Here is a 27507-nt window from a genome sequence, read left to right on the forward strand (position 1 = left end):
TATAATTTCATATCCTATTATGAGTTTTCTTCTAAAATCTGGTCGAGATCTGTTGAATGAACCTCACCACCCCTTTTCTGGCTACACAGACGACCACCCTGTTTGGCAGCACTGACTCAGCTAACAAGTAAAGCCTTACAAACTGAAGCAGAGGCTCTGGATGGGCACAGTGAAGCCTAGCCACACCCACTGCATCTCTGATGGGCTTCAGGGAACACAGGAGGGCAGTGGCCTTTCTCCAGGAGAAGCACAACAGACCAGAGAGGCTGTGGCCCATGCATATACGCAGCTGATGCATCTTCTGTCTATGAGCGCCCCCCAGCAACACAAGCACTCAAGAAGCCTCTGTGCTTCCGTGCGATCACGTGGCCCAACGAATACCAGAAATCAGCCACTCCGGTACTTGAATGTTACGTGCATGAAATTCTATTGGACGAACTTTGAGTCTGACTTCTGCTAAGTCAACATGGCAGATTTGAAGCTCTGCCTTGAATAGGACATAGCTGAAGTCTTTCCATCTTCCTTGCTGTATAATAGTCCACTGTGTAGCGTCATCTCATTAAACTCTCAGCTGTATGCGATCGCATACACGGCTTTGGCGCTCCAAGTTCTGCTCCAAAAGTGTGTTCATTTCTATTCAGTATCTACTCAGAAGCAGGTAGCTAGGATATGGCATATGCAGCTTTGGGGAGTATTAACCAAGCAGTTTGCAGGCCAATTCCTAAAAGATAAACACAGCAAGAGATTCTCTTAGAGAATCCTCTGGGCATTAAAAATAAACAAGATTCAGAAGCGTTATGAGAAAATCAGTCCTCTTTCCAGACAGAATCCAGTCATTGAGGGAAGCTGGGAGAAAGCTGTATTCCTAGTTTGTCACTTTAAAATGGAAACATGCCATCTGGGGACACCCAGTAGGCTACAAATGTCTCAGATCTCTGACCCTAGCCTATTTCCAGAGCCCCTCCCCTTTCTGTTCTCAGGCTGTGGATGCTGATTCTTTTTCCAGTCAACACCTGTAGGCACAGGCTGGAAATGCCGTCTAGAGATGAAATGGCTTCTTGAGTCCAACGCCTCGGGCTTTGAAGCTGATGTCCTAAGACAGACACTGTGCAGAACTTCACTTCTTAATCTTGGAATCATCACCTGCAAAGTGGGCACAAGAATGGCACTGCATCCTGGGAAATGTCCAGGAAGGTTGGCTGAGATGCCAGGACCTATGTTACCTGCATCAACTCCAATCATTGCAGCATCCATATGATTAGTGATTACTCACATTTGTTTTCTGTCAGATGAGGGGGGACCCCAGCTGGGTGGCCTCCTTTTCCTCCCAAGCACCCATAAGCCTTCACGTTCCCACACCCCAGCTCTCAGACATAGCAGGAGCCTCGGACTGCTAGCTCTGGAGTCACATTGCACTGAGCCTGCCCATCTTCCCCCTTCAGATGTTGTTAGCTAGAGACAGGAACTACAACAGGGGGATGGCCTAGTTGGTACACAGAACAGCAAAGCTAAGCTGTCTGAAGCCTACAGCCAGGAGCAAACAGGAAACAAATTAGCTTAATCAGTGGGATTTAAACTAGCATGAGCAGGGAGGGATCGAAGAGCCATGCCAAGAAAGCTAGTTGCCACCTCTCGGGTTAGCACAGGAGTCAGCTCCATAGGCAGGAGCTGTGGGATGAATGTGCACAGCCTGTCAGGCCCCAGGATGCGAGGGTGCTGTGGCCAGCTTCCAGGCATGGGAACGTGTACTCAGATGTGTCTCTAAAGGCTTCTTGGACGTCCTACAGCAGAAGAGCTGGAGATGCTCAGGGTGCTGGTTTATAATCCAGCAAGTCTGTGCCTGGGTACCTCTGTGGTGGTGGTAGGGGGCAGTGGCTAAGTAGGAGACCACCCCCCAACTCCCATGTCAGTCATTTGACCATTTGGTGAAGTTCCTATTGTCCCAGGGATCGTAGACAAGATTTTCTTTTCAAGTGACCAGTTACAAGAAAAGGACCACAGTAGGTCCTTTTTTTCCCCTTCGGTCCACTTCCTCCTTCCTCACATACTGGCAACTCAAGCATCAAATGAACAGAATAAGATAATTTCTTTGTGGGCTTTCCTTATTCGTTGGCCTCCTCACTGACAAACATGGGTTGCTACGGGTACAGCAGAGTGCTGGGCTCAGCAATTGGGCAGAACCTGATTTAAGTGTCCTTAAAGAACTTTCATATGGCCACTTTTGGTCTAATAAATGGTAAATGGCCCTAGTATTCTTTAAAACTAAGACCAACAGTCAACAAGAAAGAGTGCAAGCCATCCTTGCAGGACTCACGAACTATCCACAGAGGTTGTACCAACCTCAAGGTTGGTAATGCCTGAGCCAGCGGGACACTGACCTGTGACACAGAGCCTTCTGGGCACTTGGGTAATAAACTGTAGTGGCAGTAACTTGAATGGCTCAAGGTTCACCTTTCCTTCAGAAATCCAGCTCCAGTGTCCACCTCAGGAACATGGTCAGCATCATCAAGGCCTTCTGGCCCTTTCCCCATGTCACAGGCTGGCCCCTGTCGAGCTGATATTACAGCTGTCAGCTGGTGAAGCCGTATAAAAAGAGCAGAGGTTTCATTTGGCATAAACCTTGTCTGTGTTCTTATAGGAAGAACAGAGAAAGAGAGAGGGACACAGAAGGAGACAGAGGAAAGACAGGAACACAGAGAGACAGAGAGACAGAAAGAGAGGTGTGCAAATTCCCAGCAGAATCTAGCCTCATTGGTTGCATCACCATAGAAGAGACGGAAAGTAACAAATAAAATCAGTGTTAGGGACAGCTGCGGGTCACCCAGGTCACCGGGAACCTGTTCCAAATCTTTCCTAGTTGCAAGGTATCCACTGGTATCTGTATTCCAGGAAGCCTCTGAGCCCAGTCAGCAGATGCTCAGACATCTTGGATATAACAGCGTGGCTTCATGCTGTACGAATCTCCCCAAATCCTCAGACTCTAGACAACGTCTAACATTACGTATGGCATAAATGCCTCACAAGTCATTCCTATGCTGTATTGCTTAGGGAAAGACAACAACAAAAACAACAGCAGCCCTCAGGTGTTTGGCTCAGAGGCAGAATTTTCTAGAGAGTTTCAGCTGAATCTACAGGGTCCAATCCTGGGGAACAAGCTGTGCTAAAAAATGAATGAAAGACAGAGATACATGGCCTCACCGCCAGGGCTGGAAATCCTAGGGGGATGCCAGACAGCCACAGCAGCCTTCTGGGTGCTCAAAAGGGAAGATGCACTGGTCTCCTGTGAGCCTCTGATACTTGCTGGGCTGGCTGGTTTTGGTGTTCCTTGGTATGTAGACGCTTCAACTTGACCCTTCCTTTATGTGGAAGTGAGTCAAATCTCTCCCTTCCCTAAGGATCCAGTCAGACACATCACTTGTTGCTGGACTTTTCAATCCTAATAAGCCCGTATAAAGACAGGCAATACAGATAGTTTACTTATAAGCCATAAGCCTAGATTCGGCAGATCTAAGGCTATACTGACTTACGCCCCAGCTATAAGGCCCCTTGTTACTTGCTGTTTCTCCTGACCACGTGGCTCTGGTCGATAGCAGGTTCCTCCTTCATCTTCCTCCTCTCTCCCTCTCTCCCGGCATGATCTGCCCTCAATTTAGTCACGCAGTTACCTTCTATGAAGCCCATTGGTCCTGCTGCCCAAGACACTTTTGGGCTGCCCTTCTGTGGGCTGCTTTACTTTACCGCCCTCATATCGGAAGATCTCCCCATACAGCTCTGAGTTTGTTCCGTCTCTCTGCCCCTATTATCTCGATCTCCTCCCTCTCCTCTCTCCTCGCCAGTGGCAACCTGGAAGTACCGCCTCTTTCTTTCCTCCTAGCCATTGGCCACTATCATCTTTATTGATAGATCGAAAAACCAATTGGAGGCAAGGACCTTCAGCAGCAGTAAACACAGATTCCAGATTAAATCAAACCATCGGAACCTCTCCTCTATGGTGAGACTGATTCGTGCCGCTGCTTGGGAATAGGTCAGTTCTCGTGGGATTCTCTAGATCCCTCGTCATAGGACATGAAGCCCTCCCTTCCCTGCCCTTTCTTCCTATTCACCTTATGCTCTTTCTGAAAGAACCTGCTTTCCTATGGCCAAGGGCGTGCTGTGAATGCTCCGTCCTCCAGAATCATGAGCCAAGTAAATGTCTTTATAAGTTGTTCAGACTCGGGCATTTTGTTATAGCAACAGGAAAATGAATAAGACAAAAATAAGGACATTTGCATCAGAGAGTCAACATGCAGGTACCGTGGGTAATAGTTCAAAGTACCTATGAGTATATATCCCTATGGCAGAAGCCCAGATCCATCCTAAAAAGGAAGGAGAGGACCAGCCACAGAGAGACCCCCTCGGGACACAGTTCCTCAGATCTACTAGTGTCCTTGAGTTGATGGCTTCAGGATCCATTTGAGCCAAAGCCACAGCCTAACTGATACTGAGGACAGTCAGTCTAGAGGGAGTAGGACTTTCATATACAGTTCTGAATGTCCCCGCATCTGTGACAGCCACAGATGCAAGGAAAACGGGAGGGTCCTCTGTCCTTTCTAGGCTGTTCTGAATCAATGGTGGTCACCCATCCACCTGAGGACACTTGTCCCCACCCTGGCTCCCCGGCGGCTGTTCTACCTCCTGACTGGAGTGTCTGCAGTAAATTACCAGGCCCTTGGTGGCAGGGTGGGAGTGGGAGGTAGGGGGCTTATTTTTCTGCCAGGACGTCTCCCTTTGTCAAAAAAACAAAACAAAAAAAAAAACTTTCTGTAAGTGGTGCTTTTTTAAGTTTACCACGCAGACGGACTAATTGTATCTTTTAATCTGGGTCAAACTGCTCTTGCTTATTACAAATTGGCTCTGACTCCCACGGAGAAGGGAATGTGAGAAGCGTTTGCCAAGGACGTAGAGGCAGTCACCTGCAGACGTGTCGGGGTTGTGCTCCTCAGGGACGCTCCAGGATAAAGGACAACACTAGATGCTTGAAGAGACCTTACAGCAGCAGGCCTCCCTTCCACAGCAGGACACGAGGCAGAGAAAGTGACTAAATGATCCTTCCCACAGGAGCCAGCACCACCCCCAGGGCCTGCTGGTTAATATGGGACTGCCTTGCTGGGGAATTGGATCTTGGGAGTTTGACTCTTGACTTTGTCTTAGATTGGGTGACCCTTACATGAAGTCTGAGGTATTCTTATGACAGAGTCCACAGAGATGGAGTGATGGGGCCACAGACGAAGACAGACATGATGGCAACCACCTCAACCTGGAAGAGAATAGAAGAGAGCCCCTGCTGATGCCTCAACGTGGGTCCAGTGGAAGCAATGTGACCTCTGACCCCGATAATTTAAAGAGAAAATATTCAGTTGTCATTACCAGCCAGTACACAAAGTTTCCTGAGGCACTCCGTGTTGGTGGCACTCTGGTTGGTGGCTCCGTGGTGCCCAAAGAAGACTTCCCACCACTTGAGAGGTCCCAAGTACAGGAAGTGTTGTAGAAAGGAGGGCTGTTGAAATGATATTGCGTATCTTCACCCCAGCTCCAGGTATCAGCACTTCATAGCTGTGTGACCTTGGACAAATGGCCTAACCCCTCTGAACCTAGGTTTCATCATCAAGGCAGTAGCCATGTCCACACCTCCCCACTGACTTGTTTGAAGGAGACCCCCCCCCCCAGGAAACCACACATATAAACCAGAACCTGGACATCCAGCCTGCCTACGAGCACACAGAATCTCAGTTGTTGTTGTTGTTGAATGTTTTTTCTACATTCATGCTTCTGTTGACTTTCTGATGGTGTTTTTTGTTTGATTGATTGATTGATTGATTGATTGATTGATTGATTGATTGTGTGTGTGTGTGTGTGTGTGTGTGTGTGTGTGTGTGTGTGTGTGTGTGTGTGTTTGGTCTGTGATCTCTTTTGCCTTGAGTGTTTGACTAAGTTCCTCATCTGATAGAGTCTCTTTCTTTCTCTCTTTCTTTCTTTCTTTCTTTCTTTCTTTCTTTCTTTCTTTCTTTCTTTCATACCTGGGTTTCTGGGGCAAGGGAAGCAATCTTCTGACACTCCCGAACCATCTGCATCCGATTCTATACACTGAGAGTAGTTTATTCTACTAGCTAATGTATATATAAGAAAATGAATGAAGAAGCATCAGAATGCTGGCGCCGAGGGCCAGTGGACTTCTGTTTATTTGGAAAGGAGTAGAAAAGCAAAGTCAGGTTAGGAAGCAGTCAGTACTAAGCTGGACTGAGAATAAGATTAGCCTCCACGCACGAGGAAAGGACAAGCTTAAACGACACAGCAAGCCCTGTTCAAGGCCAGCCCAGAGCTTCACATTTATCAAAACCCAAGCTATTTGTGTTTGCACTAATCTCGTAGCTGCCTTCAATCTACGAAGTTGCCTGAAGGTTCAAAACAGTGGCTGAGGCTCCAGCTGTCACAGCTTCATTTCAGACTAGAGAAAGGAAGGAAAAGCATAACGGCGCATCCTCAGATAAATGGGTCATTCCCAGGGTGCCACCATCCCAGGAGCTGCTCTAACAACATGTAATCAAGATGCTTTAGCTAGACCCTCTGCCAACCAAGCAATGCTATGGGTGGGGTGAACGGACCTTGGAGAGGGGCCCGGGCCAGCCAGATGGAGAGGCATCCAAGGAAGGAGTCGTCCAAGTTCATTTACTCCAGTCACTCAGAGAGAAGAGACAATAGACAGGGGACCATCAGAGTGAGTCAGGACACAGTGCGGTCCTCACGGTCCAGATGTTCACCTCCAAGTACAAGGCAAAGCCCGATGAGAAGCTGAGGACGTACCAGCATGGCTAGCAAGCTTGTGCTGCAGAGATGGCAGGGGACCCAGTGTAGAGGGACCTCAGAAGGATGCACTGGGCTTGGCCATGTACAAAGATTGCTACAGTTCTCACCGGGAAGAACTTGGGACTCCAAGTCTGCCTGCCTGGGTGAGCCACTAGCTCTGACAAGGCAGACCTAACAGAACTAACTTCCAGTGGGAAAGAACTAGACAAATTGTTGTGCCTGTGCCTGCATCCATGTGTACAGAGTACATCTGTTCTATTGCTAAGAATTCATGGCAGTCAGTGACCACAGACTTAAAAATTAGCTTAGCTAATTGTGCTGTCAATTTCAGCTCTGGAGCATTGAAGGTCAGAGAAGCTCACCTGGGGAAGATGGGAAGGGTTGGTTTCCTGGGGATGGGGTCGGGCACATTTCTGAGATTCGGACCTCTCTCAGCACCAGCTATTTGCTGATAACAAGTCAAACTCCCCAGGATCCTGTGGCCAAAGGAAGGAGACTATTTGCAAGGAAAAGAGAGTGTGAACCACACCCCAGCATTCTCTGCTCTTTAGTAGGGGCTCTCTCAGGATGCTGGCTCTAATGGAGGTCATCCTGCTGTTTCTGTCCACTGGTAGTGGGGACAGAGAGCTTTGCTTTAGGTTAGGAAGAGAAAAAGGTAGAAAGAGAAAGAGGAGAAAGGAAGGAATTTGCACCACCATCCATGTGTCTGCCAACCACAGCTCATCTCCTGATTCTCTGGCCACCTCTGAGTCAGCCCTGGGAATCTCCACCTCACAGGGGAGCGATAAAGCCACTTCAAGGAGACAAAAGGATAGGTGCAAGGTGACAAATCCATATTCGATCTGGCTGAAGAATAGAGCCTTCCCAATCAATCACACCCAGGTCTGCCACCATCACCACAGCAACATGCCTGTATGTAGTGTGTGTGTGTGTGTGTGTGTGTGTGTGTGTGTGTGTGTGAGAGAGAGAGAGAGAGAGAGAGAGAGAGAGAGAGAGAGAGAGTCTGTTGTATGTGTGTGTGTGTGTGTTCCTGAGTCACTTTGAAATGCTCTTAGCCATAAAATATATCCCAGGATGATGACCACTATGGGAACACGCTTGAAAGTGTGGGTAGGTGCCGAGAGCTTTCTTCCTCCTGCTTCTGGTTTCTGTGTCAACTGACAAAGTCATCCATCAGTCCGGACCCCACTTTGCTGTCACCAGAAAACTAAAGCACACTTGTCCATGACCTGGCACTCCTTACCTTCCTGCACAGCGGTGACAGGATCTTAGAGGTGTATGGAACCTTTAGGAGATGGCTGTCAGGGCATCACTAGAGGCAGACCAGCCCTTAGCGCCTGGTACACAGTTTGCTGTCAGTCGTGCTGTGAAGAGAGGAGTCCCCACACACATCCCTGCTGTGTGATATTCTCCCAGGCACAGGGGGACAAGTGAGGACAGCTGAACCCTCAGAAACCATGGACCAAAGTAAACTTCTCTTCCCTAATTATTTCTGTTAGGTCATTGTTGTTGTTGTTGTTGTTGTTGTTGTTGCGTTTTGTTTTATCACAGTGATATTAAAGTAATCAACACACACACTAAACCTAGAACCATTAAGAAGACACTAGGTAGAAACCCTGATGCCCTAGAACACCAAGTAGCCATCCAACTGGACTGAGCTAGAGCGCACAGTGAACGCTTCGGAAGCATTACTGAACAGTCGGAGTAGTCATGTGAGACTACAAGGAAAGATAAGGATACAAACAGAAAAGCAAATATAAAACCATGAAAGAATGCTAAGAACACTGCTGGGGAGAGCGGGGAGCAGGAGCCAGACAAAAGATCTAAGGCTTGATTTAAATTCTGTCTTTTCTCTTCCTACCTCCTACCCTCACACCCACCAAGGCAAGCCTTCTACATCTGAGCTACATCACCTCCGTCCAGGCTGTTCCCAAACCTGTAAGACGTCTGCCTGCCTCAGTTTCCCCAGTGTGGTGACTATAGAGAGACCTGTGCCTTGTACCCAATCTGTTTTACATCCTAAACTAAATACTGGGTATTCTAATATTTATGGAAACACGTCCTATGGTTTTTCAAATGTTGGATATATTCCAATAGTACAGCTTTGAGAGATGGAGGAAGGGTGTCTCCTGTAGGAATTTCCACTGGATGTAGAGGAGTGACTACCTGGGGAGCTTAGGGAAGCATCTCAATGAGAGATGCTGCAGTTAGTTTCTCCAGCCACCAGCCACTGAGAGCATCTGGCGGCAACCTCCCAGGGTGCCACCCTTGGGCTGAGGCAAGACAGAGAGAGTGCCTTGGGAAGTTGTGCTTCCTCTGGGTGAAGAATGGGATCGCTCCATCTCTGTCAGCTGCTCATAGAAGGAAGTGCTGTGGAGAGACAGATTAGATCATCTATTATCGAGGGGGGCAGCGAGAGACCAAGGAGGTACCTGCGGCTTGCCAATTATCTGAGTGGTAGGGAAGGCTGCCTAGCTGCCTCCTCCCTGACCTCCCCGCCCACCCTCTCCAGAGAGCTTGACTCCTGAGCAGTCCCTCACAAACGGGCCTGATGATGTAGCACGCACGCTGCAGGCACTGAGAAGACATCACCCAGGCAAGTGGATAACCCTCTGCTCGGGCCAGAGAGGGATAAACAAGACGGATGCCTCCCTGGGTATTGTCATCGTCCCCATCAAACGCTTATTCTCAGCTGGACATTCTGCTAAGAGGTTCACCCATTTCCTTTGACTTCTGGCAGAATCTTTACAAGAAAAGCAAACGGAAGGACAGACAGGTCATCACTCAGATTTCCCTAAGTGATCTCCTCAAAGGTGTGGTCTCTACATCGCTGTTGATGAGGCCTCGGCAGAGATCAGCTGTGCAGAAGAGGGGTGGGGCATGATCTACTGCTTCTGTTCTGCCCAGGCAGGCAAACTGGTACCCAGCATGGCTGTCTCTGAGTGGGGACACCCAGGGGCCTTGTCTTCAGGGCCAGTTCTAGGACAGATACTGGATCCCCTATCCAACACTGCTCAGGTCGTTAAGCTCTCATGCCTGGATCTTTGAGAAGAGGCACAGGGAAGGTCCTTCAAGGCCCGCAGGTTCTAGAACCCCTGATCCACAGAAAGTCCAGCTGCCTCCCTCCAGAAACGGGCAACAGAGAGTAATCAGCCACACCATGCCAGCCACAGTGGAATCCTAAACCCACCATGTTCCAAATCCCCTCATTCCACCACCTCATCTGGGCATCTTTTCCTTCCTTCCTTCCTTCCTTCCTTCCTTCCTTCCTTCCTTCCTTCCTTCCTTCTTTCCTTCCTTCCTTCCTTCCTTTCCTTCGTTCATTCCTTCCTTCCTTCCTTCCTTCCTTTATGTTTAATTCTCAAAATGTTATGCACCTAGAATGTTGGGGGCACATGTGTCAAGGCACATGTGTGGAGATCAGAGGACAATGGTTCTTTCTCTCCACCATGAAGGTCCTGGGGATAGAACTGATGGTGTAAGACTAGGCAATATGCACTCTAAAGCAGCTCTAATCTGCTTATAGATTTTGTATAATTAAAAAGTCTTGGGCCATAGGAGGTTCTTTCTGAGTAGGAGACAATCTCACTAGAAAGTCCAGGTTGCCCTTGAACTCAAAACTGTTCTGCCTCAATCTCTGAAGTGCTAAGATCACAAACACGCATCGCTGACACAACCACAGAAGCTCTAACGGGAGGTGAGGTGTCTACCCCACAGAACAAGAAAAGGAGATAGGGAGGAGAGATGACAGTTTTCTTGACTGAACAGAAGCCAGCCTGGAAAATCCTATTCCTGTCCCCTTCCCCACCCTGGGGACACTGGCTAGCAATTACTCACTCCAAGTGGTGCCACTCTTTAGAACTTCACAGGCAAAATACCTATCTCAGCTCCACTCTCAGGTCCAAGACAACAGCCATCACCACCATCCCCACAACTACCATCACCACCACCATCATCACCACCCCCACCATCACCACCACCACCATTAACACCCCCACCACCACCACCATCACTCCCACCATCACCACCACCACTATTATCATCCCCACCATCACCACCATCACCACCCCGACCATCATCACCATCACCACCACTACCCCGATCATCACCACCATCACCACCACCACCATCACCACCCCGACCATCATCACCATCACCACCACTACCCCGATCATCACCACCATCACCACCACCACCATCACCACCCCGACCATCATCACCATCACCACCACTACCCCGATCATCACCACCATCACCACCACCACCATCACCACCACCATTACCACCCCTACCATCACCACCACCACCATTACCACCCCCACCATCACCCCCACCATCACCACCCTGACCATCACCATCACCACCACCACCATCACCACTACCATCACCACCATCACCAACCCCACCATCATCCCCACCACGATCACCATCATTACCATCACTGCCACCACCACCACTATCACCACCACTATCAGCACCACCATCACCACCATCATCACCACCATTACCCTACCCCCACCATCACCACCACCATCACCACCACCATCACCCCCACCACGATCACCATCATTACCATCACTGCCACCACCACCACTATCACCACCACTATCAGCACCACCATCACCACCATCATCACCACCGTTACCCTACCCCCACCATCACCACCACCATTACCCCCACCACAATCACCACCATCACCATCACCCCCTGCCCCACCCCTAAAAATTCCCATCCTTAGTCATGCTCATTTTCAAATTCATATCCAACCAGTCTTAAGTACTCAGTACCCAGGCAAATTACATGTTCTAAGTCCAAAGGAAGTGTATTAGTCAGTTCTAGCTGCTGTAACAAATATCACAGATTGAGGAATGACAATCTTCCTTGGGATATATGTAGTCACTTGCTTCCTCTTTAGACACCAGGTTTGATTAGTGCTTGTCCTAAACACTTTTGTAAAGGACTTCTCCACAGACTATTAGAGTTTGGGTCTGGAATGTTCCCCCCTGGTCACAAGTAAGGTGGTGGATGCTTCAAGAGGTGGGGCACGATAAAAGGTTCTGGGCTCATTGGGAGCATGTCCCAAGTGAACTGTGGTATCCTGGTCACCTACTCTTTCTGCCTTCTACCCTGTCCACAATGAGCTACCTCACCACAGATCCAAAGCAAGAAAACAGCCACTTGTGGTTTGGAACCTCACAAACCCTGAGTCCAGTCTCTTTGAGTCAATTAGTTCTAGTGTTTGCTATGGTGTTGGAAGTTGGACCAATGTCTGAGCCCTTTCTCTAGATACAGAATGTTTTCTGAGGCACTGGGGGTTGTTAAGATCAAAACTTCTATGTATGAGGTAAAAAGGAAACAGCTTGCAGAGAAAAGCAGCAGTGGACAGGCATAATGGTCTATCCATAATCCTGAGAGTAGGCAGGAGGATTGGGAGTTCAAGGTCATCTTGGAACACATAGCAAGACACAGTCTCAGGAAAGGGGGTCAGGGAAGGCAAAGAAGAATCACCTTCTAGGACCTCTTTTTCTGGGTTTACATAGCATAAGCAGACATAAATCCAGATAGAAGATTGTCCCGATGGTCTTTAAGTCCTGATACTTTACTCACTTTCCCATTCCTTCGTAAAACCCTCTTCCCTCTTTTGCAGCAGAATTAGAGGGAATCCCAGCTGCTGTCTCCCAGGCTACTTAGTGAATTTGGTGACATCTACCATTACTGTGCTGGTCTCTGAAACTCTCCCTGTCTGAGCACCTGGCACACAGGAGATCTCCCCAAATATTCTAGAATCCCCAGTGAATGGAACAGGGAGAGAGTTCACGACTCTGGTGGAAACTGGAGTGGTTTTGGAGAGCAGAGAATAGAGTGCTATTCATGTTCGGGGAAGTCCCTGTGTTTGTAAATCTCACCTCATTCACCACAGCTGGAAAGATGACAGCAGTATGCCTCTCACTCACTGAACCCCAGATCCTGGATAACCCCCCCCCCCAGGGAGAGGATTTTTGTGTTTAAAAGCCCAAAACACCCTTGAGGTAGATACCAGGTGACCAACATGGACTATAAACATGGACAGTGTGGTCTTAGCAGGCAGCATAAGAAACTATTTGCTTAACAAAAGGAACCATTTTTTTAAAGCATTTGCGATGTCCATGGAGAGGCCCTACTTAAATGCCCAACGCACTTCCTAGCTCATTCTATACTTTATTGCCATAAAGCAAGGGAATTACATTGTATAGGAAAGGAAGCTTTGAAGGCGGTACCCTCCCTAGTTCCACTCCATGGTATTTACATAATGAAAACAAATGTGCAGAGGTCATTCCATGCACCCATAGTACGAAGCTACTGTGGGTCTATCAATCATTTTCACACTCCAGTTCTTCAGTGACTTGCTGTGGTGGTTTGAATACGCTTGGCCCAGAGAGTGGCATTATTAGGAGGTGTGGCCTGGTTAGAGTAGGTGTGGCCTTGTTGGAGTAGGTGTGTCACTGTAGCCATGGGCTTTAATACCCTTGTCCTATCTGCCTGAAACCCAGTCTTCTCCTAGGAGGCTTCAGATGAAGATGTAGAACTCTCAGCTCCTCCTGCATCATGCCTGCCTCTGCACTGCCATGCTCCTGCCTTGGTGATAATAGATTGAACCTCTGAACTTGTAAGCCAGCCTCAATTAAATGTTGGTTCAATTAAGAGTTGCCTTGGTCATGGTGTCTTGGTTAGTAAAACCCTAACTAAAACACTTGTGTTCAACATTGTCTAATTTAATACTTCTGGGCCACGACATAGGCAACATCTGACCCAACATGTGTGTTAGACATTAGCTTGTGGGCTGAATGACTGACTCCCAGTTAAAGAAAGCAGATGGAGACCAAGAAACAGCAGACGCACAGTCTGAATATTTAGAATTAAGCTCAACATCCCACACAATGAATCTCAAATAGATACCCACCAGATGCCACTTAGAGATTTCCTACCAGGAGTGGGATGGCTTCAGAAAGCTGCTACACATGCATCATGATTGATATCTGGACATCATTACTCAAGAGAAGCCTTGGGATCCAGCATTAGACCCATTAACGTCCCTGAAGGATTCTACCATCTGAGAAAAGGTGACTCCAAACAGCGGAGTGTAGAGTTTGCTTAGGATCCCGTCAGGTACCAATCGGCCCACGGTGCTCCATCCTCATTACTTCCTTCCCCCTAATATCTGCTTAGTTCCAATTATGATTAAGAACCAAGCATATTTGGATGGTTCTTCTTGCCCCACTGAGCACAGATGTGTTCCTCTCTCTGTAGACATGGACCTCTTGGCACAAGGGTATATCTAAAACATAGACCCAGCATAGTTCAAATCAGCCCAGCCTCTGTGAACTGGCTGTTTTTCTGGAGTAATATAGAAATGAGTGGACAAGCACCAGGTAGATCAGCTTCATGCAAGCAGAAGTCTCACTAGGTTGGCTTTTCCCTTGCAGTCAAGCGAGAACATGGGCTAGGTAGGCATGAACTCTATGGCTTTAAGAAAACAAAACTGGGGTTGGGGATTTAGCTCAGTGGTAGAGCGCTTGCCTAGGAAGCACAAGGCCCTGGGTTCGGTCCCAGCTCCGAAAAAAAGAACCAAAAAAAAAAAAAAAAAACAAAACTGGAAATACTTTATCTTGATTCCAAAACAGAAGCCATAAATCAGAGGGAGGGCTGAGGCAGAAGACTGTAGTCTGGGGACAGGACTTTGCTGAGTCATGCCGAAGAGCAGTTCTCCATGGAGAAGCTGGACACAGGGCCCAACAATTCACTCCCTGAACTCCGCACCATGGAGATGTCCTTTACTGAGGTCTCTGTCCATTTGTCCCCCAAAGCCCAATTCCTGACCTAAACAACCAGTCTCTCAGGGAAGATGGGTTTTCTCTTAACGCAGCAAGGAGAGCATGGTTGGGTTTTGGGGAGAGTGCACATTCCAACACTCCTCCAGCTGCTAGCTCCACGGGGCAGCTTGTACGGCAGCACACTGGCCGTACTCCTAACTGCCCACACTGAGAGCCTGAGTCGGGTGTCTGTAGGGGACAGAAAGCAGCATGTCACTTGGTCAGTAGAGCATCTCTGTGTAGTAGGAAAGTACATGTTGCTATACAATACAGTGTTAAACAAGGGAATTGTCAATGAGGTGGCATGACGGTTAATCTGAATTAGTCAATTTGATTAGATTTAGAAATGCACATACCTAGGCAGATATATAATTCCGTTGCCAAAGACAGTTAGGTCTTCAACAAACAGATTCATGGATAGGTGGATTTCTACGATGATAAAAGGTAGGAAGCAGGGCTCCTTTAGAGGAAGTAGGCTAATGGGAGTGTCTTTGGGAGCTGTATGTCCCTTGGTCCCTTCCTACATCTCCTCTCCTCTGCTTCCTGCCTGCCGTGAGGTGAGCAGCCATAACTGTCTGCTTTCCTGAGGGCCCAGAAACAACAGAGCTAGCCACGATGGCTTCAGCCCTTCTGAAAATGTGAAGCAAATATAATTCTCTCCTCCACTAATGTGTTTCTGTCAGGCATATTGTCAAATCAACAAGCAAAGTGACTAATCTATTGTCTTCCATCAGAGCTTGCTTCCCTCATGCTGTTGAGCCAAGGAGACCTGTGGGAAACAGTGCTCTAACTTTTTTTTTAAGAGAATATGTGCATGGGATGGATTAAAGCAGAGAGTTCCATGAACTCAGCCAACTAGTCCATCCCGACTGCTGTGTTCTGGTTTATATTTACAGACCTGGATCCTGGGATGATACAGTCTGCCGGCTCTGCTGGTCGTGCACAAGGAGGGGAGGTCTGTTTCTTCAGATTACTTTTAACTATGGAAATTTTTCAGATATGATCAGAAGTGTGGAGGAATGTCCAGTGAGCCCCCATACCCCTTCCTTAGCTTCAACAGTGATTAGCTAGAACCATTTTCTTTTCATCTCCAGCCCCACCCGTCCCACTCTACCCCAGAGGACTTTGAAGAGAACCCAGACCTCATATATCTTTAAGATGCTTAGATTGCAGGACCTTCCAAAAGCTGGAGATCCCAGTCTGTTAGGGAAGAAAAGCATCCGATCTGTTATTACTACGCATCTTCCCACAAAAGGAGAATCTGGGTCATCCTCCTCCACAGGCATGGCCCACTCTCCCTGCTTCCCTTAGACTCTGCTTCTTCATAGGAAGGAAATTACACTCTGCTGATCCTTGTCTGGAAATGTTCGGCTGGAGTGGTTACAATGTTACCTGCTAGGACATCCCCCACCACTCTCTCCAAGCACCTGACCTCCCTGTCTCCCTGCCCACTTCTCTGTCTGCAGCCTTGGTTCCCGCCACCCTCTCCATTTCCTTCTACCTGGTTTCTAGCCTGCCATTTTCCCAGCATGCCAAGCTCCTCCTCCTCCCTCCCCCCCCCCCCCGCCCCACTGCAAAATCCCAACAGAACCTTCTCTGTCCTGAGCACTGCACCGCCATCCTCCAAGCTGTTACAGACACAGGAACTAAAAGAGACACTTGGCTGCTAACATAAACACGGGCTGACCTTGTTCTTTCAAACAGTTCCTTATCTCCACCCTAGCAAAACTCCTTGAATAAGTAATAAATGCCAAAGAAAGTTATGGACGGTGGGGGGGACTAACAAAAATTATTATTATTACTTAAAGAGCCAGAAAGAGATAGCAAGGCTCTTCCATGGTTCCAACAGCATCTTTAGCAGCTGTGGGGTATATTAAAGCCAGGGTCTGGGGGAGGGAGATAGGGTGTATTTCAAAGCTGCCTGCTGCAGGACCCAAACTGGAAGGGGGGTGTTGTGTAGAATATGCCAAGTGTTTGAAGTGGACAAGATTTGTAGCATGTTGCCTTGATGCCTGTACATACTTAATAACAGATGTTTGGTCTCTCTAGACAGATAATTGTCCTGCTGTAAGGTTGACTTGACCTGCCTGAGCGTCCAACTTCCAGCGCCACACAGCAATAACAAATGATCTGAGAGCCTCTCTTCTTTTGGCTGGGAGAATGCTTAACCACGCTTCCTTTTAAGCACATAATTACTCGGCAGCGACCGAAGCCCATACATCGCCCTCTCCTAATGGCCACGCAGCCATTCGGCCATAATTTATGAGGACAGGGTTCAAAGTTTTAATAATATTTGGATAATATCATTGCCCACACGTCGGTGGTGCCGTGATGGATAGGAGGGGAGCGAGCTTATTTCGATTCTACGCATGACAGTGAGCGTGTTAACGACTGGGTACCCGGCGTGGCCTTTATGGAAACTGCCACTAGGCCATCAGCTCATGAATTATAGATCTGGGTATGTGGGATTATAAACAGCAGCGGGGATCACACAGGGACTCTGCTCATGAGGCAGTGTCCCGTTAGTACCTCTTCCTTATGCAGATAAATGAATTGCAGGGCATACAAAACGGCGTGAATAAACCCTCAGTGGATAACATATTAGCACATCAACATAAAAACCCGGTGCTGGGGCCTGCTTAGAGATATTTACGTTTATACTCTCTGCTCAAGTGGCTTCCTGATTTTTGGCTTCTCCCCACTCACCTCATAATTCCCACATCCTAAGGGCACCTCTGGGCACATTTCTAGGACGGTCCGCGGAGCCTGTTGACTTTTGTACACAGTTTTCTCAGATAAACTCCTTTCGGGGAAGGCAGATGGGGTAAAAGCTGCTCGTCAACTTCAAGGCAGACTTGAGATTGCTTTGGGAAATCACTCCGCACCCTCAAGACAGAGGCTCCCTTCCAGCCAGCGCCAGAAGAGTTGGCATCTGTATCTCCAGGAGCAGAAACATGAGGCAAGTGTGTAAGCCAGAAAGAAAGAAGCCTTAGAGGTGGTGAGGTTCTGCTCAGCCGGCTTAGGAGATCAGGTGGCGAAAGGGAAGTTCAAACAGAAGAAAGGACTCCCGGTGATTAGGAAACTTTGTTACCAAGCCAAGATTCCCACCTCCAGAAAGCTCTTCCCGGCTGCCTTATCTGGACTGAATTTTTCTCTCCCCAAAATGTAAACACCCAACAGCTCCAAGTGATAGTGTTAAGACTCTGACAACGCTTGCCAACTTCCTCCTGTTAATCTAGGCTCGTCTCACCCTGAACTTTGACAAGGCTCGCGTGCCATAAGCATCCTTAAACGTCCACACTCGATATCCATTTAATCTGAAGGATTTATTTGGAACGAACAGCAATTACAGCCGCACCTCAGAATAACTAGGAAATGTGTGTTTAAATCTCTTTAAGTAGCTCACTAGAGTTGCTAAATAGCTCCCCACACGGAGGTTCTAATTCTGAACCATCACTGGCTTGGGCCTTGGTGTAGAGACCAGGAAGGGCATGGGGCATGCGTCATTTATGCTGAGGGGGTTCTGTGTGAGGTTCTGTACACAGTGCTTTGCTTTCATAGCCCTAGAAAGGTGGGTGAAGGCAGAGGCCAGCAACATTTATTCAACCTCCACCAGGCAAAAGTAGTGACTTTGGGGATCCCAATTTTAGTGATTTCGACACGTGCATATAATCTTATAACCATTGCCACCCCGAAATAGCTGTTTGAAGAGTTAGACTTTCTGTGCTTGATGGTGATCACATGTTTATAATTGTGGGGGACTGAGGCGGGAAGATGGCTACAATTTAAAAGCTATCGTGTGCTAGTGAGTTCCAGACCAGCCTACTTTGAAACACTGTTGTAGTCATCAACATCACCATCATCCTCAGCATCATCTACAACAGCAACAACAACAACATTTAAGCCCAGACTCACATGTTGATGCTATTAGGATTCAGTGTTGGCCATCAGGCACATCCATGGATGGTTAGAAGTGACTCCAAGACAATCAGACATTTTTACAGCCAGCTTTCAAAGGACCCAGCCACTAAACACTCCATCTCTAGAGGCCCATGTCCAAGTCCCTTTGTCCCTTTGCATACCTGCCACAGCCCCAATAAAAGTCACATTCTCCCTGCCCGTCTCCCATTTCCTTTCCTCCCTCTCCCAGAAGCCACCTCTATTTCCTACCCAGTAAACCTCCCACTGGAGAACTGCTGCATGGTGGGGTTTTGCTGGGATCTGCTGCCTAGTTCTCTCGGTCAGTGATGCCTAGTTCTCTCGGTCGGTTCTCTTGGGGAAGTGATGAGGATTAAGCAAGGTCATGGGATGGGATCCTGTGAGTTGCTATACAAAAAGACAATCCAGCTGTGTCTGCCAAGTAATAAGGCCATGTGCTGATGCAAGGCCACGCCTTCACCAGATGCTAAACATCTGTGTCCTGCCTTCAGGCTTACCACTAGTCTACAGAACCATAACACAGATACTTCTGCTTTTCATGAATTACTGTTCCTGAAATTTTATTTAAAAAAGAAAAAAAAAGCAGACTAAGACAATAATCCAACAGAGTATCTACCAGCACTGTGTCCACTTTGCAGACAGGGAAATCAAGCAACAGAAAAGACATTTATCTTACCCTTGGTCGTGGAGCAAGGTCAGAAGTCACCAATGAGACTAGAATGAGAGACTGGAACACTTCAGCCTGCGTTTCCTATTAGAAAGTCGTTCTCCGGCTCTCTGCTCCTCCCTGTTCCAGAGACAGCTGCATCTTCTCATGTAGTGCCAGCCTCGTCTCATAGACAAGATTGTGAAGGTCAATGTGAACAGATTTGGCTGTATTGGACACCTCGTTACCAGGGCTGCCTTCTGCTCTGCATCTGGCAAAGTGGAGATTGTTGCCATCAACGACCCCTTCGTTGACCTCAACTGCATGGTCTACATGTTCCAGTATGACTCTACCCATGGCAAGTTCAACGGCACAGTCAAGGCTGAGAATGGGAAGCTTGTCATCAATGGGAAGCCCATCACCATCTTCCAGGAGCGAGATCCCGCTAACATCAAATAGGGTAATGCTGGTGCTGAGTATGTCGTGGAGTCTACTGGTGTCTTCACCACCATGGAGAAGGCCGGGGAGCACTTGAAGGGTGGGGCCAAAAGGGTCATCATCTTCAGCCAACACCCCCATGTTTGTGATAGGTGTGAACCATGAGAAATATGACAACTCCCTTAAGATTGTCAGCAATGCATCCTGCACCACCAACTGCTTAGCTCCCCCGGCCAAGGTCATCCATGACAACTTTGGCATCGTGGAAGGGCTCATGACCACAGTCCATGCCATCACTGCCACTCAGAAGACTGTGGATGGCCCCTCTGGAAAGCTGTGGCATGATGGCCGTGGGGCAGCCCAGAACATCATCCCTGCATCCACTGGTGCTGCCAAGGCTGTGGGCGAGGTCATCCCAGAGCTGAATGGGAAACTCACTGGCATGACCTTCCGTGTTCCTACCCCCAATGTATCTGTTGTGGATCTGACATGCCACCTGGAGAAATCTGTCATGCATGATGACGTCAAGAAGGTGGTGAAGCAGGCGTCTGAGGGCCCACTGAAGGGCATCCTGGGCTACACTGAGGACCAGGTTGTCTCTTGCGACTTCAACAGCAATTCCCACTCTTCCACCTTTGATGCTGGGGCTGGCATTGCTCTCAATGACAACTTTGTAAAGCTCATTTCCTGGTATGACAATGAATACGGCTACAGCAACAGGGTGGTGGACCTCATGACCTACAAGGCCTCCAAGGAGTAAGAAACCCTGGACCACCCACCCCAGCCCAGCAAGGATACTGAGAGCAAGAGAGAGGCCCTCAGTTGCTGAGGAGTCCCCATCCCAACTTGGCCCCCAACGCTGAGCATCTCCCTCACAATTCCATCCCAGACCCCATAATAACAGGAGGGGCCTAGGAGCCCTCCCTGCTCTTTTGAATATCATCAATAAAGTACGCTGCACCCACCTAAAAAAAAAAAGTCGTGTTCCTAATGCCTCTGTGTACACATCAGAGATTGAAACCCCTACAGTGGTACAGTGGCCGATGTACTCCCATCTAGAAAACAGGTTGTGCAGGGACCTGAAAGACGTCAGGCATGACCAGAAGGAAAAAATAAGAGGTCCAGGGCCTCTGTCAATCATGTGCTACTAAAGACCACTCAGAGAATTCTCAACTACCCATGCCTTCATCCCTCAAGGGAAATCAGAAATTAGGCAAGAATGACACTTTGTGTGGGTATAGCAGAAACGGCCCCTGGCCTCTCTATCTTTTCTCCCTTCAAGATCTGAGACCTCAGATTAGTTGCCATGATCACCCTGAGGGCTGCTGGCCTCCACGACTGTGACTGCCTGCCCGCAGAGCCATGGATTCAAGTGGGGAAAGTAAAGTCTGGAGAGAGAACTGCGCTTCCCAAAGATGCACAGAAAACCAAGACTGAATACTAACATCCAGATGCCCACACTCAGCAAGAACTGAGCACCCAGTACCTGGCACTTTCTAGAAGCCGGAGGTAAAAGATAATAAAGACATGGTACCTGCCTTCCTGGAGTGTTAGTCTGGTCACTGAGAAAGACACTCAACAAATGTTTGTGGAAAGTAGATCATTTGACATTGTAATAAACATCTTTGAATTGTTTTGAGACTCCAGAGAGTAGATTTCCAAGAAACCCCACATGCTTCTACTTCTGAAAGCCCCAAAGTTGAGGCAAGCATCCGGTGGTGGAGGGGGATTCTGTGAAGCCTCTGAAGCAAGGCCATTCTAGAACTTCTTGGGGATGTTGAATCCAGGTTTCCTGAGTTACATCTGCTCCCCTCCATCCAGTGTTAGTTCTAGAACCCAGGACCTCCTGCATGCCCAACAAACCTGAGCCACGCCCATCCATTCCATTAGGAAACTTTTAAGGCAAAGCAGAATATATCAGCCTCTACAATAAAGATTCCTTCTCCACAGAGCTTTGTCCTAAAGAAAAAGGGCAGGGACATTTCCACTGCATATGAGAGTCTGAGTGCTAGGTTGACAGGAGTTGGCAAGAATACAGAAGGTGTCATGTTATGGATGGAGGTTGGGAGAGGGCTGGTGGAGACGGCCTGGGGTGTATGTGTGGGACAGTGTTCCCAATAACTTCTCTCATTGCAGGGTTGTAATACATTACAAGAGATAACTTGAGAGAAAGCTTATGCAAACTTACAATCTGAGGGGATACCCACACTGTGGTGAGAAAGACACAGAGGCAAGAATGTGGCTCAACTGGTCACGTACAAATGTCAGGAAGCAGAGACCACAAGTTGGTTAGATCTGAGAAACCTTAAGGCCCATCCTGACAGACCCACTTTCTTTAGTGAGGCTTCAAGGCTTATCCCCACTTGAGGGCAGGCTTTCTAACTAGGGATTGGGACAGGGGTGGCATTTCATATTTAAACCACAAGGGAGATTCTTCAAAGCCTTAGGACACAGAAACGTTACATGCTTTCTCTTGAAAAGCCAATAGGTCTTTCACAATAAACCATAAAAGTCACTAACCAGGCAAAAATATTTGTGGGAATACTCAAGTCATTAATGAAGCAACAACAATAACAACAGATTAGTTACATGAGCCATGTCAGATGGGTAGCCTTGGCTGTGATTAAACCTTGTGATCAAAAACTACTTGGGGAGGAAAGGGTGATAAAACCTTGTGATCAAAAACTACTTGGGGAGGAAAGGGTTTATTTCATGTTACAGATTAAAAAATGTGTCGCCATGGAAGCCAAGGCAGGAACTTGCGGCAGGAACCTGGAAATAGGAATCAGAGCCGAAGCCGTGAAGGAATGTTGTTCATTGCCTTGCTCTCCATGGTTTGCCAAGCCTTCTTCCTTACACAGCCTAGGACCACCAGCCCAGAGGTGGAGCTGCCCACAGTAATCAGAGACCTCCCACATCAAATACTAATTAAAAGGATGCATCACAATCTTGCTCAGGGGCCCGATCTGCTGAAGGGGTTGTCTCGTGTGAGATTTCTCATTTTCCAAAGGACTCTAGTTTGGGTCAAGTTGATGTAAAACTAATCAGCACAAGCAGTGACGGTCCAGTTGGATACTCCGTGGCAGCCAGCGGGTATCAGGAAGATGTGGAGTCTAGTGTTTTAGCAACCCACGCTATCACTGAGAGCCACTGGGTTGGACCGATAGAACCCCTACAACCATGTTGGCTGCTGTCCCTGCTTGATTGCCATCCAGCAGAAAGAAGAAAGGATCAACAAACAGTACCTGTAACCTCACCACTGACAGGCAGTTGCAGATTTTAAATCTTGTCATCCCTTCCCCCACACACATATAAATAGAGTCATTTTAGTAGAGCTATGATTGTTTCTATTCTGCCATCCCTAGTTCTTTCCCGGAGCCATGCCCTTTTTTTTCTTGCCCTGTCTTCTCTTTCCCTAACTAGACAAACATTACATGATTACTTTAGGAGTCACCCTTATCTGCTTCTGTTCCCTGTCATTCCAATGAGGTCACCGTTTACCTTACTCTTCTGGTCTAGAAATCATGTGACTCAAGCCGGGCCAATCCATTTGAACCTGAGTCAAAGCAATTGAGGGAGAGAAGCATGTGGCATGAGTCAGGTAGGTAAGAATCTTTCCTGAGCCCTAGGTCTCACCTTTCTTCAGAATACCCTGGCATACAGACTAAACAAACATATATATCCCTGAACTAATTTGATTTTCTGTTGTGATGAAGCACTGACCAAAACCAACACCGGAGGAAAGTGTTGATTTCACCTTAAAACTCCTAGGTCATCATCTATCACTGAGGGAAGCCAGGGGAGGAACCCAGTGCAGAAATCTGAAGGCAGGAATTGAGGCCGAGAGACTTTGGAGAAACGCTGCTGACTGGCTCGCTTCCCTTGGCCTGCTCAGCCTGCTTTCTTATATTCTCCAGACCTGCCTGCCTAGGTTTGATGCTACCCACAGTGGGCTGGGCCCTCCCACACTAATTGTCAATCAAGAAAATGCCCACACAGACATACCACCGTGCCAATCTGATGGCGGCAATTCCCCAGCTGAGATCTCCTCTTCTATCTAGAGGAAATGTCTAGGTTTCTTTCAAATGTTGACGAAAACTATCTGTGATGTTGCTAAAGACCTTTGCTATCCAGTGGGGTGAGTACGTCTGAAAATAAAGCCTGGGATGAGAAAAACAGACTCTGTATTCTGTTCAGTGGCCTGAGCTCCAGGATCCAGCTATGCTCGAGGCCTTTTTCCTCACTCTTGAACCGTGCAGGTATGAGTCAATAAATTCCCTTTATAACATCAGCTAATGTGAGTCAGGCTCTAAAACATACTAGTTTTTTCCAGTTGCTGTAAGTAGAAATTGACCCTGCTCAAGTCTTGTGCTTCGGTCTACTCTGAATGTTCTCTCATCTAGTAGAGAACACTGCCCCTCAGACCAGAGCGTCCAAGTTGAAAATCTCTTCTGTGAAAGCTGTTGGCCAGTTACCGTCTCCTCTTCACCTACCACACCTACCTACCAGAATCACATCCATGTTACCATCACCATAGTCATCTCCACTGTGACCACCTCCAGTTATAGCACCCCTGCCGTCAACAGAAACCCAACTCTATCTATCATTGTTATCGCCACCATGTCCTTCCTACATCACTGCCACCTCCACTACCACCATATTCAAGACTGTCACCATTGCTGTCATCAAAAGCTCAACAGTATCTTCAGCATCATCACCATCACCAACATCAGCTGCTATACCACCATTACCACACCCTTACCACCAGCAAGCATCATCACCACAGCAATCAACTCTTACACCACCATCTCTACCAGAACCCAATCCCATTGTCATCGCCAACATCAAAAGGTCAACGCTATCCTCTACCACAGCCCCTACCAGGCCTATTTCCCCACCTAAAACTATAGTGACTGTATCTTCCTGTGCAATTTCAGGCAGGTTATTATAACCTTCAAGTGATCTGTGCTCTCCCTGAGCTGTGGGCCCTTTGAAGACAAGGGTTCCCTCACTGAGTATTAGAACATAACTCATCATGGAGAACCCAGGTTTGTGAGTGAGCAGGAGGCTGTGGCAAAGACCTTGGTTTTCTCTCATTCTCTCTCTCTCTCTCTCTCTCTCTCTCTCTCTCTCTCTCTCTCCATTCAACAACCCCAAGTATCTTTGGTGCTTACCAATCATGCTGAAGAGGGGATGACCTTTATCCCAGCTGATGATGAGGAAATTCCTGATGGCCCCATGCTGGCTTACACCGATGTTCACCACTTTTTGCTGATCTTAGTGGCAGCCTGGGCAGGGTTGAGTAGAACGGGATCGATCTTCTTGGAAACACCACTTCTTCTCCGTGTTGTGCCAAGCATATCAGAAGTCAAACAGTAGTTACCTAGTGAAATGGTCTTGCTTTATATACAGATTGAACATCTCTAATCAGAAATGAATCCAAAGCTTCCAAACTTCTTTCTGAGATTGATACGACGCCACATGTGGAAAATTCCACATCTGACCTCATGGATGTAAATGGCCACAGAGAAGGTACGCTAAAGACGTTGTGTGAACGTATTTTCAGTCTGTGTGTGTAAAGTAAGTATGACACATAGGTTCGGTGTTGGGTCTGCTTCCCCATGTATGTCATGAAGTATATGCAAATATTCCTCAACCCACTGATGTCCACAATCCAAAGAACTTCTGACAGATAAAAGGTTGTCTCTCTGCATTCACTCTGCTTACGCTTAGAATGAAATAGATGGTCTGGGCTAGTAGGTCTCAACGTTGGGGTGCATCAGAAATCATCAGAGGACCAGCTGCTTCCCAGGTGCCTAGGTGGTATGGATCTTGCTTACCCAGGGACCCCACAGTTCTGAAACCCTGCCTTCCCACCTGGGAAGGGAGGGAGAAGGCCAGGAAACCCCAACTCCTCTTCCTCTCATCTTTCACCCATTAAGGTGCAGGGCCAAATTTGAGACCTCATCCGAGGGCAACTCTAGGGAGGACCCTAGTAGATAAGGGCGTGCCCCAGTGGGGTGGGGGACTCCTGTTTGGCCAACAAACAGAAGGGACTAAATCCCCTGAATTCCAGGCAGGGCCGCCTGTGTAAACAGGCTTTGTCTCTGGGTGGATTAAGACTGAGTTGAAGCTGAATTTTTTTTTCTTTCCCTCTCTCTCTCTCTCTCTCTTTCTTTTTAAGTGCTGAGAAAAGCCATTAAGGGATTAACACCCCGATTTATGAAAATGGAGGATGATAAAGGAACAATGGGGTGACAGCATTGTGTAAACGACATTGATTCATTTCGGAGACAGGGCTGTTAACTGGAGAAATGGAGAAATAAATGGGACAATGAGAGGCCGCTTTTACCAGCTTGTCATTAATTAGCCCGGAGTACAATTGTTTTATTGTCCTTTTTGAAAAATACAAAATTGGTAGGAAAATACAAGCACTGAGTAGATCGATGGCTGGGTGTCTCGGCTGACATCTGCTCTCCTCTCCTGAAGCTTTGCCTCCGGAAGTGGGTTTAGAAGGACAGAAAAGGCACTTTCTCCTAGCAGAAGGGTCCTTGGAGCTTGGGGGTAAAATGACACACTGTGTAAGGGCACCTTGATCTTCTCAGTGGTGGAGGACAGCCTCTAAGCCAGAGACTAAAATCCCTTCTCCCACAAGAGGGGCTGAAGGGAGTTATGTGGTAGGTTGCAGAGAAACTGGGGGGCACTGAAGGAAGGGAGGAGAGTTTCAGGGGCAGCGAGGCTCCCACTAGGCTCCCCACCTGATAGATGGCTTGGCTCACACAGCTCTCCAGATCAGGATAAGACACCCCCGCTTCCCCCGCTCCTCACCAGTTATCTCCAACCAGGCGCTACAGTCTGCCAATGCTGCCCACCTGGGCTGCAGATAATAAAGAAGTTCTCCAGGCAGTCAGCTGCATAAGATGAGATGGCGTGCCCAACCACGCACCTGAAAGGGTATGCAGCCAGCCCCAATTTGGGAAAGGATACATTTTTGCCCTGATCGAAACAGGGGCAGCTCCCATTAGCAGAGCGCAAAGGAATGGCATAGGCTGACAGCCATGGAAATGTGCGTGGCAGCCCTCAGCAATGCCTTGGGAAGCTCTGACAGGTAAGGCCCAGCACAGGTCATTGGACTTGCCCCTAGGCCAGTGGCCACACAGGTGCAGCCTGGAGAAGAGATCCAGGCTAATTGAATGATAGTTCTGTCAAAAGCTACTTGTAAATCCGGGCACCATGTCTAGATTCTGCCCCCCACCAGACAGAGAAGAGTGAGCCAGCCATGCTGCTTTAGGGATCCCACAAAGGGTTAAGAACGCTTAGGAAGACATGGAGCCCAGGCAACCAGTTTGAGCCACTAGGAAACTGTAAACAGCTTTCTCATTGTTCTCGCCTGCTCTGACTACTGGCCATTGTTTGGCCTTTAATCTGGAAACACTACAGATATAAACATAGCTATCTTTACAGCACTGTATCCTTACAGTTCAAGATCGAACAATGCATTGCTATGTCTCCAAACTTTTACATCGATATAAAGATGTCTTTATCCAGGCAGCGTCTATCCATACATCTTGCATATAAATGTTGACCGATCATAGACTTTTATGCATTCATGCCACACAGTCGGCATCTCCTAGGTGCCAGGCACTGCTCCGGAGGAGCTGAGCACACAGAAATAATGAACAAAATGTGAGCCCCGCCCCGCCCCGCCCCGCCCCCCACTCCCTAAGGAATTTACATTGCCTGGTGAACAAACAGGTACTCAGAGAAATGCTCACCTCTGCTACTATGAAA

The 27507-nt window shown here is 48.0% G+C and overlaps 1 long non-coding RNA gene and 1 pseudogene across 3 annotated transcripts in view; one reads left to right on the top strand and one right to left on the bottom strand.

Annotated features, from left to right (window-relative positions):
• The window catches only part of LOC102553444 (uncharacterized), a 102209-nt gene extending 80774 nt beyond the window's left edge, over positions 1-21435 (bottom strand). The window contains exons 1-4 of one of the 3 annotated variants that reach the window (XR_015643565.1): positions 21251-21435; positions 19309-19549; positions 5207-5296; positions 405-721 (exon numbers count right to left, since the gene is read on the bottom strand). This is a non-coding gene — a long non-coding RNA (uncharacterized LOC102553444). Of the gene's footprint in view, positions 1-404; positions 722-4834; positions 5297-19308; positions 19550-21250 lie in introns of those variants that run through there. The other 2 variants (XR_015643564.1, XR_015643563.1) reach the window with 2 other exon arrangements.
• LOC147999355 (glyceraldehyde-3-phosphate dehydrogenase pseudogene) lies at positions 19986-20489 on the top strand (annotated as a pseudogene).
• Positions 21436-27507: the final 6072 nt, after the last annotated feature.

Source organism: Rattus norvegicus, chromosome 19 (assembly GCF_021556685.1).
Source record: "Rattus norvegicus strain SHRSP/BbbUtx chromosome 19, alternate assembly SHRSP_T2T, whole genome shotgun sequence".
NCBI classification, from domain to species: domain Eukaryota; kingdom Metazoa; phylum Chordata; class Mammalia; order Rodentia; family Muridae; genus Rattus; species Rattus norvegicus.